Source organism: Pristiophorus japonicus, chromosome 27 (genome assembly GCF_044704955.1).
Source record: "Pristiophorus japonicus isolate sPriJap1 chromosome 27, sPriJap1.hap1, whole genome shotgun sequence".
In the NCBI taxonomy this organism is placed as follows: domain Eukaryota; kingdom Metazoa; phylum Chordata; class Chondrichthyes; family Pristiophoridae; genus Pristiophorus; species Pristiophorus japonicus.
In genome coordinates, this window is record NC_092003.1 from 22,016,125 (window position 1) to 22,033,451 (window position 17,327).

General features: G+C 48.7%; 1 protein-coding gene across 3 annotated transcripts in view; it reads left to right on the forward strand.

Annotated features, from left to right (window-relative positions):
• The first annotated feature begins 546 nt into the window (after positions 1–546).
• The window catches only part of LOC139239507 (NACHT, LRR and PYD domains-containing protein 3-like), a 72,757-nt gene continuing 55,976 nt past the window's right edge, over positions 547–17,327 (forward strand). Inside the window, exons 1-3 of one of the 3 annotated variants that reach the window (XM_070868301.1) lie at positions 547–636; positions 983–1,199; positions 3,615–3,890. The gene's annotated coding sequence lies outside the window, so the exon portion shown is untranslated. Of the gene's footprint in view, positions 637–982; positions 1,200–3,614; positions 3,896–17,327 lie in introns of all 3 variants that reach the window. The other 2 variants (XM_070868302.1, XM_070868300.1) reach the window with 2 other exon arrangements.

Below are 17,327 nucleotides of genomic sequence, written 5' to 3' on the forward strand. Positions count from 1 at the left end.
ATAGGGTTGTGAATCTGTGGAATTCTCTGCCCAAGGAAGCAGTTGAGGCTAGCTCATTGAATATATTCAAATCACAGATAGATAGATTTTTAACCAATAAGGGAATTAAGGGTTATGGGGAGCGGGCGGGTAAGTGGAGCTGAGTCCACGGCCAGATCAGCCATGTTCTTTTTGAATGGCGGAGCAGGCTCGAGGGGCTAGATGGCCTACTCCTGTTCCTAATTCTTATGTTCTTATGTTCTGAAAAGCGCGAGACAAATGCAATGTTTTGTAAACTGCTGTTGGGAATCCGGCGCAGGCGCACTGGGCCATCCACGCACTGTGCGGGGGCTCTGTGACGTCACGCGCGCGGCCGGCCTCGCGGAGCGGCGATTGAACAAGTCCCACCGCCGCAAAGGTTCATCCCAGCAGCCACGTGACTCCGAGCGGCGGAGCGGCTCTCCGATTGGTGAGAGCCGATGTCAATCCCCTGCGGGTATCCAATGGGAGTGGCGGACTCGCTGAGCGTGCCTCGGCGGCCTCAGTGCGCATGCTCCGTGCACTCCCCCCTTTCCCCTCCGCTGCGAACTGTGCGCGGCTTCCTGGGGAAGTTTTGTTGCTCAAGCCCGGAGAGGCGGCCGGGGTTCGGAGTGGAAGGTGAGCGGCCTCCATTGCGTGGGTGGGTGTCCGGGAATGAGAGCAGCGGGGCCGGGGCAGGGGAACAGAGTACCCCCTCACCCCGGGGCACAGAGTCGTCCTCCCGCTATTCCCCCCCCCCCCCCCCCGGGGGCGCAGGGTCCCCCCCCCACCCCCGGGGGGGCAGAGTCGCCCCCGTCGAGCGCTCCTCCTTGAGGGCACAGAGTGATCAGACAGGGTGCAACCTGGGGAGGAAAAAGTTTGTGAATTATTCGACAATTAACTTTTATTTCCATTGAGCAAACAAAAGTGTCGGTTAGATTCTACTTCACACGGTCAATATTTGGTCCATTTCCTGTCCTGCCAGATTTAGATCTCCCGGTGAACGGCGGAGTGATTGAGAGCAGGCCACAGCTGGAAGTAAACAGGGATCGTGGAATGAGGACCAACAGCAGGATCGTGAGAGCAGCAACCAGACCGACCCCTTCCGATTCAAAGAGCTTCCATCGATCGATCGGGGAGAAAGGTCAGAGAGAGTCCCATTGACTCAGATACACACTGGTCTTGGGGGACTGAGGAGAAAGGTCAGAGAGGTTCTCATTGACTTAGATACACACAAAGTGGGAGGAGACTGTGTTGGAATAGTCAAGTCAATAGTTAATAAAGGCATGGATATAGACACCCGACAGGACTCAGATACATTGTGAACCTCCATACACACCTGGCAGGATCCTGATACACTAAATCCCATACACACCTGGCAGGATCCGGATGCACAGTGATATCCCATAAACATCTGGCAACATGCTGATACACTGAAACTCGATGCACACCTGGAAGGATACTGATATACTGTGAGACCCCATACACACCTGGCAGGAACATGATACAATTAAACCCCAGACACACCTGGCAGGATCCTGATACACTGAAACCCCATACACACCTGGCAGGTTCCTGATACACTAAAACCCCATGCGCACTTGGCAGGATCCTGATACACTGAAACCCCATACGCACCTGGCAGATTCCTGATACACTGAAACACCATGCACACCTGGCAGGATCCTGATACACTGTGAAACCTCATACACGTCTGGCAGGATCCAGATGCACTAAAACCCATACACATGGTAGGATCCTGATACACTGAAACCCCATACACACCTGGCAGGATGATGATACACTGATACCCCATACACCCCTGGCAGGATCCTGAAACATTGAAACCCCATACACACCTGACAGGATCCAGATATACGAAACCCCTTGCACAGCTGGCAGGATCCTGTTACACGGAAACTCCATAGACAACTGGCAGGATCCTGATGCACTGAAACCCCATGCAAACCTGGCAGGATCCTGATACACTGAAACCCCATGCATATATGACAGGGTCCTGATACACTGTGAAACCCCATACACACCTGGCAGGATCCTGATGCATTGAAACCTCATACACATCTGGCAGGATCCTGATTCCCTGAAACCCCACACACACCTGGAAGGACCCTAATACACTGTGAAACCCCGACACACCTGGCAGAATTTCAATCCACTGTGAAACCCCATACATACCTGGAAGGATTCTGATGCACTGTGAAACCCCATACACACCTGGCAGGTTCCTGATACACTGAAACCCCATACACACCTGGCAGGATCATGATACACTGAAACCCCATACACACCTGGCAGGAACCTGATACACTGAAACTCCATACACACCTGGCAGGATCCTGAAACATTGAAACCCCATACACACCTGACAGGATCCAGATACACGAAACCCCTTGCACAGCTGGCAGGATCCTGTTACACTGAAACTCCACAGACACCTGGCAGGATCCTGATGCACTGAAACCCCCTATACACCTGGCTGGATCCTGATACAATGAAACCCATACACACCTGGCAGTTTCCTGATACACTGAAACCTCATACACATCTGGCAGGATCCTGATACACTGAAACCCGATACATACCTGACAGGATCCTGATACACTGTGAAACCCCATACACAACTCGAAGGATCCTGATACACTGAAGCCGCATACACACCTGTCAGGATCCTGATACACTGTGAAACCCCATACACACCTAGCAGAATCCTTATACTAAAACCCCATACACATCTGGCAGGATCCTGATACACAGCAACCCCATACACACCTGGCAGGATCCTGATACACTGTGAAACCCCATACACACCTGGCAGGATCCTGATACACTTTGAATCCGCATACGCACCTGTAAGTATCCTGATATGCTGTGGAACACCAATCGATAAATGGCAGGACCAGGCCATGTGATAGTGTATCAATAAAGATCTATTTATTTTCTGTGTTGGAGGATGTTCAATCTATTGGACTCTCAGTACTGAACACTTTTATGGAGCTGAAGCATCTGACAGTGGCGTTGGTTATCGAGCTGCTAAAATGCATTGGTAAAATGACTCCCGAAATTAATGGAAGGAAATATCTGGAAAGTGCAACTGGGCCCTGAAACTGCCCCAGAACCAGATTAATGCCGACACACTGGACCACAGCACCACTGCAGGGTCCTGAACACTGCCCACATATAATGTGTTTGTGTATTGCTGCGGTTAAATCCCATTCGCAGGACAGCACTGTGCCGCTCACACACAACACAAGAAGTTTCTGGGCAAGTGTTGTCCTGTCCCACCAGGTGTGTGTGGGAGAACTGCTGGGACTCGCCCGGCACTGGCAGAGACTCCCACACAACACCAGGGAAAGCCTTGTTCTCACCAGGCTCACTGTCCATTTAACAAGATTATTATTTTATCTACGGATGGGGATATTGTTTGCGATCTAGAATGCAGGTCCGTCAGTTCAACGTCAGGGCTGGGGGTAAAATCAGCAATTTCAGCACATTTGTAATTGACATGTAACAAATTATTTCAAAAATGTGTCTCTTTTACTGAACTTATTTGGAACAGGAAGAGATAAATTAAAATCTCTAATCACCTTTGTTGACAGATTTGTTGGCAGTGTGTTGTCAAATCGGTTGGATTTGATTTCTCCAGAAAGGCCGCTCCCTGTTCTGAAACGCGTGAGGAATGTTTCAGTTCAATCCTCCGAGGGCTGGCAGCAGAGCTCTGAATCTCTCAGAACACGGAGCAGATCAAATTCACAATTTGTGATTTGCTCAAATCAAACGGGGAACCTCTACCTGATTGGTTGCAGTGCAATAACAAGGATATACTTGGCAAAATCTGCACAGAAATAGAGACGGGCAATCCTTGCGGCATCGAGGTAAGGTAGCTGCTAAGCTTCATTGCTGTGTTTTATTCTTCCATACCTCCTTATACTCTTCCTCTCTAAAGCCTGTTTCCCGCGGTCTGATGTGTTCCCCAGCGCCGGGGATGCAGCTATTCTGAGAGTGTGGGTTCAGACCGTGACTGAGGGTAATCCATTTTACACCGGGGATTTCAGGGTTAAACCCACTACGCGTCTCCCCCAGTCTCCTCACAGACACATTTTAAAGCGGTTGTGGGACAGAAAGCAGTAACACGAATGATGGAATTTACACCATCCTGGTCCAGTGTTGCCTCCTCCCTATTGTAGAATTTACAGCTCAGACAGACAGGGTTGGAAACCTGGATCCTTCTAACTCGGTCTGAATGTTTTATTGACTCTCTCACTGGATCGTTTGGTGCCTAGTACAATTTTATTTAACTGAACAAAGGCGGGTCCAGCAGTTCAGACTGAACACACAGTTCAGCTCAGTAAATGGTGAACACATTCTCACTGGCCGATTATCGCTCTGTGCCGAGAACCTGGAAAATCAGCCTCTGGTTACCCGAGGGTGGACTGACCGTGATCCAGTCACAGGATCAGAGCAACTTCGGAGATAAAATCTGTCCCCAGTTAATTATAATAATTAATTAATGTTTAATGCGGTGATATCAGCTTCACTCAGGAACGGATATAAATTAGGGGGAGAATGGAGCAGGGATTTTATTAGTTGAAATAATTTCACTTTAATGAGGCAGTTATTTGTCAAACTGGCTGAAAAAAAGAGCGACTGCTCTCTTTCGAGAGAAGCACATTTCAGGAATGTTTAAGAAGGAAACCCGGTTCAGGGTAGAAACCATGTTTCACACAGATAGGAGAATCCTGATCGTTAATCTTCATAAAATTAATTGCTGAAATTACCAACAGGTAGGTGGGCCCTATCACCAAACCTTATATAGAAATAATTACTGAAATTACCAGCAGGTAGGTGGGTCCTGTCACTAATCTTTATATAGAAATAATTACTGAATTTACCAGCAGTTAGGAGGGTCCTGTCACCAAACCTTCTATTGAAATAATTACTGAAATTACCAGCAGGTAGGTGGGTCCTGTCACTAATCTTTTATAGAAATAATTACTGAATTTACCAGCAGGTAGGTGGGTCCTGTCACCAAACCTTCTATTGAAATAATTACTGAAATTACCAGCAGTTAGGAGGGTCCTGTCACTAATCTTTATCTTAAAAGTAAATACTGAAATTAGCAACAGATTGGAAGTTCCATCACCGATGTTTTTACAATGAGTAATGGATAGGATAAAGGAAAAAAAAGGGGGGCTTATGACAGATACCGAGGGCTAAATACTGCAGATTCTCTAGGAGTATAGAAAGTCCAGGGGTGAAATTAAAAAAGGTTATTAGGAAAGCAAAGAGAAAGCATGACAATTCTTGGCAAGTAAATCCCAAAGATGTTTTATAAATACATTAAGAGCAAGAGGATAACTAAAGAAAGGATAGGTCCTATTGGAGACCATGAGGGCAATGTGTGTATGGAGGCGGAAGATGTGGGTATGGTTCTTAATGAATACTTTGCGTCTGTTTTCACAAAAGAGAGGGGCGATGCAGACTCTGCGATCGAGGAGAAGTGTGAAATATTAGATGCAATAAACATAGTGAGAGAGGAGGTATTAAGAGGTGTAGCACTTTTGAAAGTGGATAAATCCCCAGGCTCGGATGAAATGTATCCCAGGCTGTTAAGTGAAGCAAAAGAGGATATAGTAGAAGCTTCATGTGTGGTGCCAGACGACTGGAGGACTGCTAATGTGGTACCTTTGTTTAAGAAGGGTGAAAGGGATAGATCGAGTAATTACAGGCCAGTCAGCCTAACCTCTGTGGTGGGAAAATTATTGGAAAAATCCTGAAAGACAGGATACATCTTCACTTGAAAGGAATGGATTAATCAAGGCCAGTCAGCAGAGATTTGCTGAGGGAAGATCGTGTCTGGCTAACCTGACCAAATTTTTCGAGGAGGTAACCAGAAGGGTTGATGAGCGCAGTGCATATGATGTAGTGTACATGGATTTTAGCAAAGCTTTTGATAAGTTCCCACATGGCAGACTGGTCACAAAAGTAAAAGCCCATGGGATCCAGGGTAAAGTGGCAAGTTGGACCCAAAATTGGCTCAGAGGCAGGAAGCAAAGAGTAATGGTGATGGGTGTTTTTGCGACTGGAAGGATGTTTCCTGTGGGGTTCCGCAGGACTCAGTACTGGGTCCCTTGCTTTTTGTGATATACATCAATGATCTTGATTTGAAAAACTGGTTATGATTAAGAAGTTTGCAGATGAGACTAAAATCGGCTGTGTGGTTGATAATGAAGAAGAAAGCTGCGGACTGCAGGAGGATATCAACCAACTGGTCAGGTTGGCAGTACAGTGGCAAATGGAAGTTAATCGAGAACATTGAGAATTGTGAGGTAATGTGTTTTGGGAGGGCTAACAAGTAAAAGGAATACAGATTAAATGGGAGGACACTAAGAAGTGAAGAGGAACAAAGAGACATTGGAGTGCATGTCCACAGATCCCTGAAAGTAGCAGGCCAGTTAGATAAGGTGTTTAAGAAGCCATACGGAATGCTTGCATTTATGAGCCGAGGTATAGAATATAAGACCAGGAGGTTATGCTTGATCGGTATAAACTACTGGTTAGGCCACAGCTGGCATACTGCGTGCAGTTCTGGTCACCGCATCACAGGAAGAACGTGATTGCACTGGAGAGGGTACAGAGGAGACTTATGAGGATGTTGCTGGGAGTAGAGAATCTTGGCTATGAGGACATATTTGATAGGCTGGGTTTGATTATCTTGGAACAGAGGCGGCTGAGGCGAGACCGCATTAAGGTGTATAAAATTATGACGGGACTAGATATAGTGGATAACAAGGGCCTATTTCACTGAGCAGATGGGTCATCAACCAGGGAGCATACATTTTAATAATTTGTATAAGGTTTACAGTGGATTGAAGGGGACATTTCTTCACAGAGGGTTGTGGAGGTCTGAAGCACTGCCTGAAATGATGGTAGAGGCAGAAACCCTCACCATACTTAAAAAGTACTTGAATGTGCACCTGAAGTGCCGTCACCTGCATGGTTACAGACCAAGAGTTGGAAAGTGAAATTGGGCTTCACAACCTCTTGTTGGCTGTCATGGACACGATGGGCCGAAATGTCCTCCTTCCATGCTATAAACCTCTGACTCTATGAAATCAGGCAGGCTTTCAGCTCCTGATCACGATCCAGTGATCACTGGGTTAGAAAGAGGGGAATATCAGCCAGGGTTCCTGCTCCTGATCAATGTCCAGTGACCCCAGGGTTATAGAGAGGGGAAATCTGCCAGAGATCCTGCGCCTGATCAATGTCCAGTGACCCCAGGGTTAGATCGAGAGAGGGGAAATCAGCCAGGGTTCCTTCTCCTGATCACTGCCCAGTGACCCATGGGTTAGAGAGTGGTGAAATCAACCAGGTTGACTGCTCCTGATCACTCCTCAGCGACCTGTGAGTTAGAGAGAGAGTGATGAAATGAGCCAGGGTTCTTGCTCCTCATCACTTTCTAGTGATCCCTAGCTTATAGAGAGGGGAAATCAGCCAGGGTTCCAGCTCTTGATATCTGGCCAGTGACCTCTGGGTTAGAGAGGGAAAATGAGCCAATCTTCTTTCTTCTGATCACTGGCCGGTGACTCCATCGGTTAGAGAGAGAAGGGAAATCAACCAGGCTCCCTGCTCATGATCACTGCCCAGGGATACCTGGGTCAGAGCGGGGAAATCACATTGGTCCTGCTCCTTATCACGGCCCTATGACCCCTAGGTTAGATAGAGGGCGGAAATAATCTAGGGTTTCTGCTCCTGATCCCTGAACAGTGAGCACAGGGTTAGAGAGACAGAGGAAATTTGCCAGGGTTCTTGCTCCTGAACATTGTCCAGTTACCAATTGGTTAGAGAGAGGAGAAATCAGCCAGGCTTCCTGCTCCTGATCACTGCCCAGTGACCCCTGGGTTAGAGAGAGAGGAAATCAGCCAGGCTTCCTCCTCCTGATCATGTCCCTGTGACCTCTCGGTTACAGAGAGGGGAAATCAGCCAGCGTTCCTGCTCCTGATCACTGTCCAGTGACCCTTCGGTTAGAGAGATGGGGAAATCTGCTCGGGTTCCTGCCCCTGATCTTTGCCCAGTGAACCCAAGTTTAGACAGAGGGGAAATCAGGCAGGCTTCCTCCTCCTGATCATGTCCTTGTGACCTCTCGGTTACAGAGAGGGGAAATCAGCCAGGGTTCCTGCTCCTGATCACTGTCCAGGGATACCTGGGTCAGACCGGGAAAATCAGCCCGTGTTCCTGCTCCTTATCATTGCCCTATGAACCCTAGGTTAGATAGGGAGCGGAAATCAGCCAGGGTTCCTGCTCCTGATCCCTGTCCAGTTCCCCATGGGTTAGAGAGATGGAGATCAGCCAGGGTTCCTGCTCCTGATAAATGTCCAGTGACTCCTCGGTTACAGAGAGGGGAAATCAGCCAGGCTTCCTGCTCCTGATCACCGTCCAGTGACCCTTTGGTTAGAGAGATGGGGAAATCCGCTAGGGTTCCTGCTCCTGATCATTGTCCAGTGAACCCAAGTTTAGACAGAGGGGAAATCAGGCAGGCTTCCTGCTCCTGATAAATGTCCAGTGACCTCTGGGTTAGAGTGGGGAAACCAGCCAGGTTTTTTACGCATGATCACTGCCCATTGTACCCCTGGGTTAGAGAGGAGAAATCAGCGAGGGTTCCTGCTCCTGATCACTGCCCAGTGAAACCTGGGTTAGAGAGAGGACAAACTCTGCAGGGGTTCCTGCTCCTGATCACTTCCAGTGACCCCTGGGTTAGAGAGAAGGAGATCAGCCAGGGTTCCTGCTTCTGATCACTGTCCACTGATCCCTGTGTTATAGAGAGAGGGGAAATCAGCCAGGGTTCCTGCTCCTGATCCCCGCCCAATGACCCCTGGGTTGGAGAGAGAGGAAATCAGCCAGGATTTGTGCTCCTGATCACTGCCCTGTGACCCCTGGGTTAGAGAGAGGACTAACTCCGCAAGGGTTCCTGCTCCTGATCACTGTCCAGTGAACCCTGGGTTAGAGAAAGTGAGAAGAAGTCAAACCGGGTTCTTGCCCCTGATTACTGCCCAGTGAACCCTGCGTTAGAGAGAAGGATATCAGCCAGTGTTCCTGCTCCTGATCAATATCCGGTGACCCCTGGGTTTGGGAGCGGAAATCAGCCAGAGTTCCAACTCCTCATCAGTGACCCTTGGATTAGACAGAGGGGCAGTAATCAGCCAGGGTTCCTGCTCCTGATCACTGCCCAATGTACCACTGGGTTAGAGAGAGAGAGGAAATCAGTCAGGGTTCCTGATCACTGCCAAGTGACCCCTGGGATCGACAGAAATGGTAAGTTAGCCAGCTTCCGTGCTCCTGATTACTGTCCAGTGACCCTCCGGGTTAGAGAGAGGGAAATCAGCCAGGGTTCCTCCTTCTGATCACTGCCCACTGACCACTGAGGTTGAATGATCAGCCATGATCTTATTGAATGGTGGTGCAAGCTCGAAGGGCCGAATGGCCTGCTCCTGCACCTAATTTCTATGTTTCTATGTTTACTTAATTAGAGAGCGGGGAAATCAGCCAGGGTGTCTGCTCCTTATCATTGCCCAGTGACAACTGGGTCAGAGACCCATGGGTTAGAGAGGGGGGAAATTAGCCAGGGCTCCTACTCCTGATCACTGCCAAGTGGCCCCTGGTTTAGACAGAAAAGGTAAGTCTGCCACCGTTTGTGCTACTGATCACTGTTTAGTGGCTCCCGGGTTAGAGAGAGGAGAAATCATCCAGGGTTATTGCTCCTGATCACTGCCCAGTGACTCTCTGGTAAGACAGAGGGGGAATCAGGCTGGCTTCCTGCTCCTGATATATGCCCAGTAACCTCTGGGTTTGAGTGGGGAAACCAGCCAAGTTTCCTACGCCTGATCACTACCCAATGTACCCTGGGTTAGAGAGTGAAGGGAAAGCAGCCAGGATTTCTGCTCCTGATGACTGCCCAGTGACTACTGGGTTAGAGAGGGAGGAAATCAGCCAGGGTCCCTGCTCCTGTTCACTGCCCACTGACTCCTGGGTTAGAGAGAGTGGAATCAGCTAGGATTCCTGCTTCTGATCAACGCCCAGCGATCCCTGGGTTAGAGAGAGAGGGAAATCTGCCAGAGTTCCTGCTTCTGATCACTGTCTACTGACACTTGGGTGGAGAGAGGGAAATCACCCTGGGTTCCTGCTTCTGATCACTGCCCAATGACAAGTGATTTAGAGAGGGGGGAAACTAACCAGGCTTCCTCCTCCTGAGCACGTCCCAGTGACCCCGGGTCAGACAGAGAAAAATCAGCCAGTGTTCCTGTTCCTGATCACTACTCAGCGACCTGTGGGTTGGAGAGAGAGGGAAATCCTGCCAGAGTTCCTGCTTCTGATCACTGTCTACTGACACCTGGGTGGAGAGAGAGAAATCACCCTGGGTTCCTGCTTCTGATCACTGCCCACTGACAAATGATTTAGAGAGAGGGGAAACTGGCCAGGCTTCCTCCTCCTGATCACGTCCCAGTGACCCCGGGTTAGAGAGAGGGGAAATCAGCCAGGGTGACTGCTCCTGATCACTGCCCAGTGAAACCTGGGTCAGACAGAGGAAAATCAGCCAGTGTTCCTGTTCCTGATCACTACTTAGCGACCCGTGGGTTAGAGAGAGAGGGAAATCAGCCAGGGTTCCTGCACCTGAGGACTGTCCATTGAGCCCTGGGTTAGAGAGAGGACAAAATCTGCAAGAGTTCCTGCTTCTGATCACTGCCCAGTGACAAATCGGTTAGAGAAAGAGGAAATCAGCCAGGATCCCTGCTCCTGATGATTGCCCAGTGATCCCAGCTTTGAGAGAGAGGGAAATCATCCAGGGTCCCTGCCCCTGATCACTGTCCAGTGAGCCCTGGATTAGAGAAAGAAGGTAGATCAGCCAGGATTCCTGTACATGAACACTGCCCAGTGAACTCTGGGTTAGAGAGAGAGGAAATCAGCCAGGGTTCCTGCTTCTGATCACCGGCAAGTGACAAATGGGTTAGAGAGAGGGGGAAATCAGCTGCAGTTCCTGCTCCTGATCCCAGTCCAGTGACCCCTGGGTTAGAGAGGGGGAATCGGGCAGGGTTCCTGCTCCTGATCACTGTCCAGTGACCCCTGGGTTATAGAGAGAGACAAAATCAGCCAGGGTTTCTGCTGCTGATCACTGCCCAGTGAACCCTGGGTTAGAGAGGGGAAATCAGCCAGGGTTCCTGCTTCTGATCACCTGCAAGTGACAAATGGGTTAGAGAGAGGGGGAAATCAGCCATGGTTCCTGCTCCTGATCCCAGTCCAGTGAACCTTGGGTTAGAGAGAGAGGGAAATCAACCAGGGTTCATCCTCCTGGTGTAATTGGTATCACGGAGACATGGCTCAAGGGCGACCAAGGCTGGGAACACAACATTCAGGGGTATTCAACATTTAGGAAGGATAGGCAGAGAGGAAAAGGTGAGGTGGTGTTGCTGGTTGAAGAGGAAATTAATGCAATGGTAAGGAGGGACATTAGCCTGAATGATGTGGAATCGGTATGGGTGGAGCTGCGGAATACCAAAGGGCAGAAAACGCTAGTGGGAGTTGTGTACAGACCACCAAACAGTAGTAGTGAGGTTGGGGACAGCATCAAACAAGAAATAAGGGATGTGTGCAATAAAGGTACAGCAGTTATCATGTTGATCTACATGTTGATTGGGCTAACTAAACTGGTTAGCAGTGCAGTAGAGGAGGATTTCCTGGAGTGTATTAGGGATGGTTTTCTCGACCAATATGTTGAGGAACCAACTAGAGAGCTGGCCATCCTAGAGTGGGTGATGTGTAATGAGAAGGGACTAATTAGCAATCTTGTTGTGCGAGGCCCCTTGGGGAAGAGTGACCATAATATTCTTTATTAAGATGCAGAGTGACACTGTTAATTCGGAAACTTGGGTCCTGAACTTAAGGAAAGGTAACTTCAACGGTATGAGGGGAGAATTGGCTAGAATAGACTGACAAAGGATACTTAACAGGTTGACGGTGGAAAAGCAATGGCAAACATTTAAAGATCACATGGATGAATTTCAGCAATTGTACATCCCTGTCTGGAGTAAAATTAAACGGGGAAGGTGGCTCAACCGTGGCTAACAAAGGAAATTAAGCATAGTGTTAAAACTAAGGAAGAGGCCTATAAATTGGCTAGAAAGAGCAACAAACCTGAGGACTGGGAGAAATTTAGAATTCAACAGAGGAGGACTAAGGGTTTAATTAAGAGGGAGAAAATAGAGTACGAGAGGAAGCTTGCAGGGAACATAAAAACTGACTGTAAAAGCTTCTATAAATTTGTGAAGAGAAAAAGATTAATGAAGACAAATGTAGGTCCCTTGCAGTCGGATTCAGGTGAATTTATAATGGGGAACAAAGAAATGGCAGACCAATTGAACAAATACTTTGGTTCTGTCTTCACGAAGGAAGACACAAATAACCTTCTGAATGTGCTAGGGGACAGTGGCTCTAGTGAGAAGGAGGGACTGAAGGATATCCTTATTAGGTGGGAAATTGTGTTCGTGAAATTGATGGGATTGAAGGCTGACAAATCCCCGGGGCCTGATAGTCTGCATCCCAGAGTACTTACGGAAGTGGCCCTAGAAATAGTGGATGCATTGGTGATCATTTTCCAACAGTCTATCGACTCTGGAACAGTTCCTATGGACTGGAGGGTAGCTAATGTAACACCACTTTTTAAAAAAGGAGGGAAAGAGAAAACGGGTAATTATAGACTGGTTAGTCTGACATCAGTAGTGGGGAAAATGTTGGAATCAATCATTAAGGATGAAAAGCAGCGCATTTGGAATGCGGTGACAGGATCGGTCCAAGTCAGCATATGAAAGGGAAATCATGCTTGACTGATCTTCTGGAATTTTTTGAGGATGTAACTAGTAGAGTGGACAAGAGAGAACCAGTGAATGTGGCGTATTTGGACTTTCAAAAGGCTTTTGACAAGATCCCGCACAAGAGATTGGTATGCAAAATCAAAGCGCATGGTATTGAGGGTAACGTACTGACGTGGATAGAGAACTGGTTGGCAGACAGGAAGCAGAGAGTTGGGATAAACGGGTCCTTTTCAGAATGGCAGGCAGTGACTAGTGGGATACCGAAGGGCTCAGTGCTGGGACCACAGCTCTTTACAATATACATTAACGATTTAGATGAAGGAATTGAGTGTAATATCTCCAAGTTTGCAGACGACACTAAACTGGGTGGCGGTATGAGCTGTGAGGAGGACGCCAAGAGGCTGCAGGGTGACTTGGACAGGTTGGGTGAGTGGGCAAATGCATGGCAGATGCAGTATGATGTGGATAAATGTGAGGTTAACCATTTTGGGGGAAAAAACACGAAGGCAGAATATTATCTGAATGGCGGCAGATTAGGAAAAGGGGAGGTGCAACGAGACCTGGGTGTCATGGTTCATCAGTCATTGAAAGTTGGCATGCAGGTACAGCAGGCGGTGAAGAAGGCAAATGGTATGTTGGCCTTCATAGCTAGGGGATTTGAGTATAGGAGCAGAGAGTTCTTACTGCAGTTGTACAGGGCCTTCGTGAGGCCTCACCTAGAATATTGTGTTCAGTTTTCGTCTCCTAATCTGAGGAAGGACGTTGTTGCTATTGACGGAGTGCAGCGAAGGTTCACCAGACTGATTCCAGGGATGGCTGGACTGTCATATGAGGCTCTCCTGGATCAACTGGACCTTTATTCACTGGAGTTTAGAAGGATGAGATGGGATCTCATAGAAACGTATAAGATTCTGACGGGACTGGACAGGTAAGATGCGGGAAGAATGTTCCCGATGTTGGGGAAGTCCAGAACCAGGGGACATAGTCTTAGGATAAGGGGTAGGCCATTTAGGACTGAGGTGAGGAGAAACTTCTTCACTCAGCGAGTTGTTCATCTGTGAAATTCCCTGCCGCAGAGAGTTGTTGATGCCAGTTCAGTGGATATATTCAAGAGGGAGTTAGATTTGGCCCTTACGGCTAAGGGGATCAAGAGGTATGGAGAGAAAGCAGGAAAGGGGTACTGAGGGAATGATCAGCCATGATCTTATTGAATGGCGGTGCAGGCTCGAAGCTACGAATGGTCTACTCCTGCACCTATTTTCTATATTTCTATGTTCACTATCCACTGTGTTTCTATGTTTCTATGACCCTTTGGTTCGATTGAGAGAAGAAATCAGCCAGCTTCCTGCTCCTGATCCATGTACAGTGATCCCAAGGTTAGAGAGAGAGAGAGAGGGGAAATCAGACAGGGTTCCCGCTCCTGATCAGTGCCCATTGACCCCAGTGTTAGAGAGAGGGAAAATCGGCCAAGGTTTCTGCTCCTGATCACTGCCTACTGAACCCTGGATTAGAACGAGGGAAATCAGCCAGGGTTTCTGCTCCAGATCACTGCCCAGTGACCCTTGGGTTAGATGGAGAGAAGATATCAGCCAGGGTTTCTGCTCCTGATCACTGTCCAGTGACCCTTGGGTTAGAGATACTGTGGAAATCATGCAGGATTCCTGCTCCTGATCACTGCCCAGTGAACCCTGTGTTAGAGAGAGGGGAAATTAGCAATGTTTCCTGCTTCTGATCACTGTCCAGTGACAACTAGGTTAGAGAGAAGGGAAATCAGCCAGGGTTCCTGCTCCTGATCACTGACCAGTGAACCCTGGGTTAGATAGAGGTAAATCCGGCAGGGTTCCTACACCTGATCACTGCCCTGTGATCCCTAGGTTAGAGGGAGGGAAATCAGCCAGGGATCCTCCTTATCACCGCCCAGTGAAAAATGGGTTTTAGCGAGAGGGAAATTAGCCAGGGTTCCTGCGCATGATCACTGCCCAGTGACCCCTGGTTTAATGAGAGATGGGAAATCGGCCAGGGTTCTTGCTCCTGATCACCACCCAGTGACACATGGTTTGGAGAGAGAGGGGAAATCAGCCAGGGTTCCTGCTCTGGATCACTGTCCAGTGACCGCTGTGTTGCAGACTGGGGAAATCAGCCATAGTACCTGCACCTGATCACTGCACTCTGATCCCTGGGTTAAAGGTAGTGAGGGGAAATCAACCAGGTTTCCTGCTCTTGATTACTGCCCAGTGATCCCTGGTTTAGCGAGAGTGTTGACACGGATTATTTTCCCTCAATCTGTCTCAGTGAAAACACTGACACGAACACCAAGTTACTCTGAGTTATCATTTATTAATGCGACATCGATGCTGGCTTGTCTTCACCAGGGAGTTCCGACTCTCCGGGAGTCAGTTATCCCTCGCAAGACAAGCCAAAAGTTAGTACAAACATACAGTAGTTATACATTTTCCAGACAATACACAGTTAACTGACACTCGGCTTGTCCAATCCCTGTCTCTCCGTTCTTCATTCTGGGCCAATAGGGCTTTTCTGCTGCACACGGTTCGGCAGACACAGCCCGCCTCACTTTAGTTTCCTCCCCCTCTGCACTCGAGACTATGTTCACAATATATCGGTACTGCACCATCTGGTTCTGCTACACCGACCTTATCCTGTTATCTGCACCACATTTTTAGCTGATTCATGCTGACTTAGCACCCCAACTGCTGACCAAAGTCTGTGGACACATGGCATTTTATTATGTTCAGTCCCTTATACATATTTCACATTCTTTCAACATTCCTCTATACTTTCTCACATTCTCATTAGCAGGGTATCTGCTGCTGATCAATGTCCAGTGACTCCTGGGTTAGAGAGGGAAAATCAGCCAGGGTTCCTGCTCCTGATCACCGCCCAGTGACTGCTGGGTTTTTTGGAGAAGGGGAAATCAGCCAGGGTTCCATGTCCAGTGATCCCAGGGTTAGAGAGACAAAAACAGGAGATAATCCCGGGTTCCTGTTTCTAATTACCGCCCAGTGACAAATGGGTTAGAGAGACAGGATTAATCAGCCAGGGTTCCTGCTCCTGATCATAGTCTAGTGCCCCCTGAGTTAGGGAGAGAATAGTCAGCCAGGGTTCCTGCTGCAGATTATTGTCCAGTGACAGCTCGTTTAGTGAGGGAGAGGAAATAAGCCAGGGTTCCTGCTCCTGATCATTGTCCAGTGACCCCCGGGTTAGATATAGGCGAAATCAGCCAAGGATTCTGCTCCAGATCACGGCCCAGTGAACCCTGCGTTAGAGAGAGGGGAAATCAGCCAGGCTTCCTGCTCTTGATTACTGCCCAGTGATCCCTGGTTTAGCGAGAGCAGAAATCAGCCGGGGTGTCTGCTGCTGATCAATGTCCAGTAACCACTGAGTTAGATAGAGAGGAAATCAGCCAGGGTTCCTGCTCCTGATCACTGCCCAGTGAAACCTGGGTTAGAGAGAAGGGAAATCAGCCAGGCTTCCTGTTCCTGGTCATGATCCAATGACCCCTTTGTCAGAGAGGGGAAATGAGCCTGAGTTCCTGCTTCGGAGCACTGCTCAGTGACACCTGGGTTTTATATAGGGGGAAATCAGCCAGGGTTCCTGCTCCAGATCTCTGCCAAATGACCCCTGGGTAAAAGAGGGGAAATCAGCCAGGGTTCCTGCTCCAGATCTCTGCCAAATGACCCCTGGGTTAAAGAGAGGGAAATCAGTCTGGGTTCCTGCTCCTGATCACCACCCGCTGACAAATGGTTTAGAAAGAGATGGGAAATCAGCCAGGATTCCTGCTTCTGATCACTGCACTATGATCCCTGGGTTAGAGATAGAGAGAAGAAATCTGCCAGGGTTCCTGCTCCTGATCACTGCCCAGTAACCACTGGGTAAGAGAGACGGAAATCAGCCAGGGTTCCTGCTCCTGATCCCTGTACAGTGACCATTGGGTTTTTTGGAGAGGGCAAAATCAGCCAGGGTTCCTGCTCCTGATCACTTCCCAGTGATCCCTGGGTTTGAAAGAGGAGGAAATCAGCCTGGGTTCCTGCTCTTGATCATTGTTCCCTGGGTTAGAGAGAAGGTAACTCAGCCAGTGTTTCTACTCCTGATCACAGCCCAGTGAAGCCTGGTTTAGATAGAGGGAATCAGCCAGGGTTCCTGCTCCTGATCACCGAAGCCTGGTTTCGATAGAGGGAAATCAGCCAGGGTTCCTGCTTCTAATCACCGCCCAGTGATATATGGTTTAGAGAGCGATAGGAAATCAGCCAGGATTCCTGCTCCTTGTCATGATACACTGACCCCTTTGTTAGCGACGGGAAATGAGCCTGAGTTCCTCCTATGGATCGCTGCTTAGTGACACCTCTGTTTTAGACGGGAAAATCAGCCAGGGTCCCTGCTCCTGATCACTGTCCAGTGACACCTTGTTTAGTGAGAGAGGGTAAATCAGAC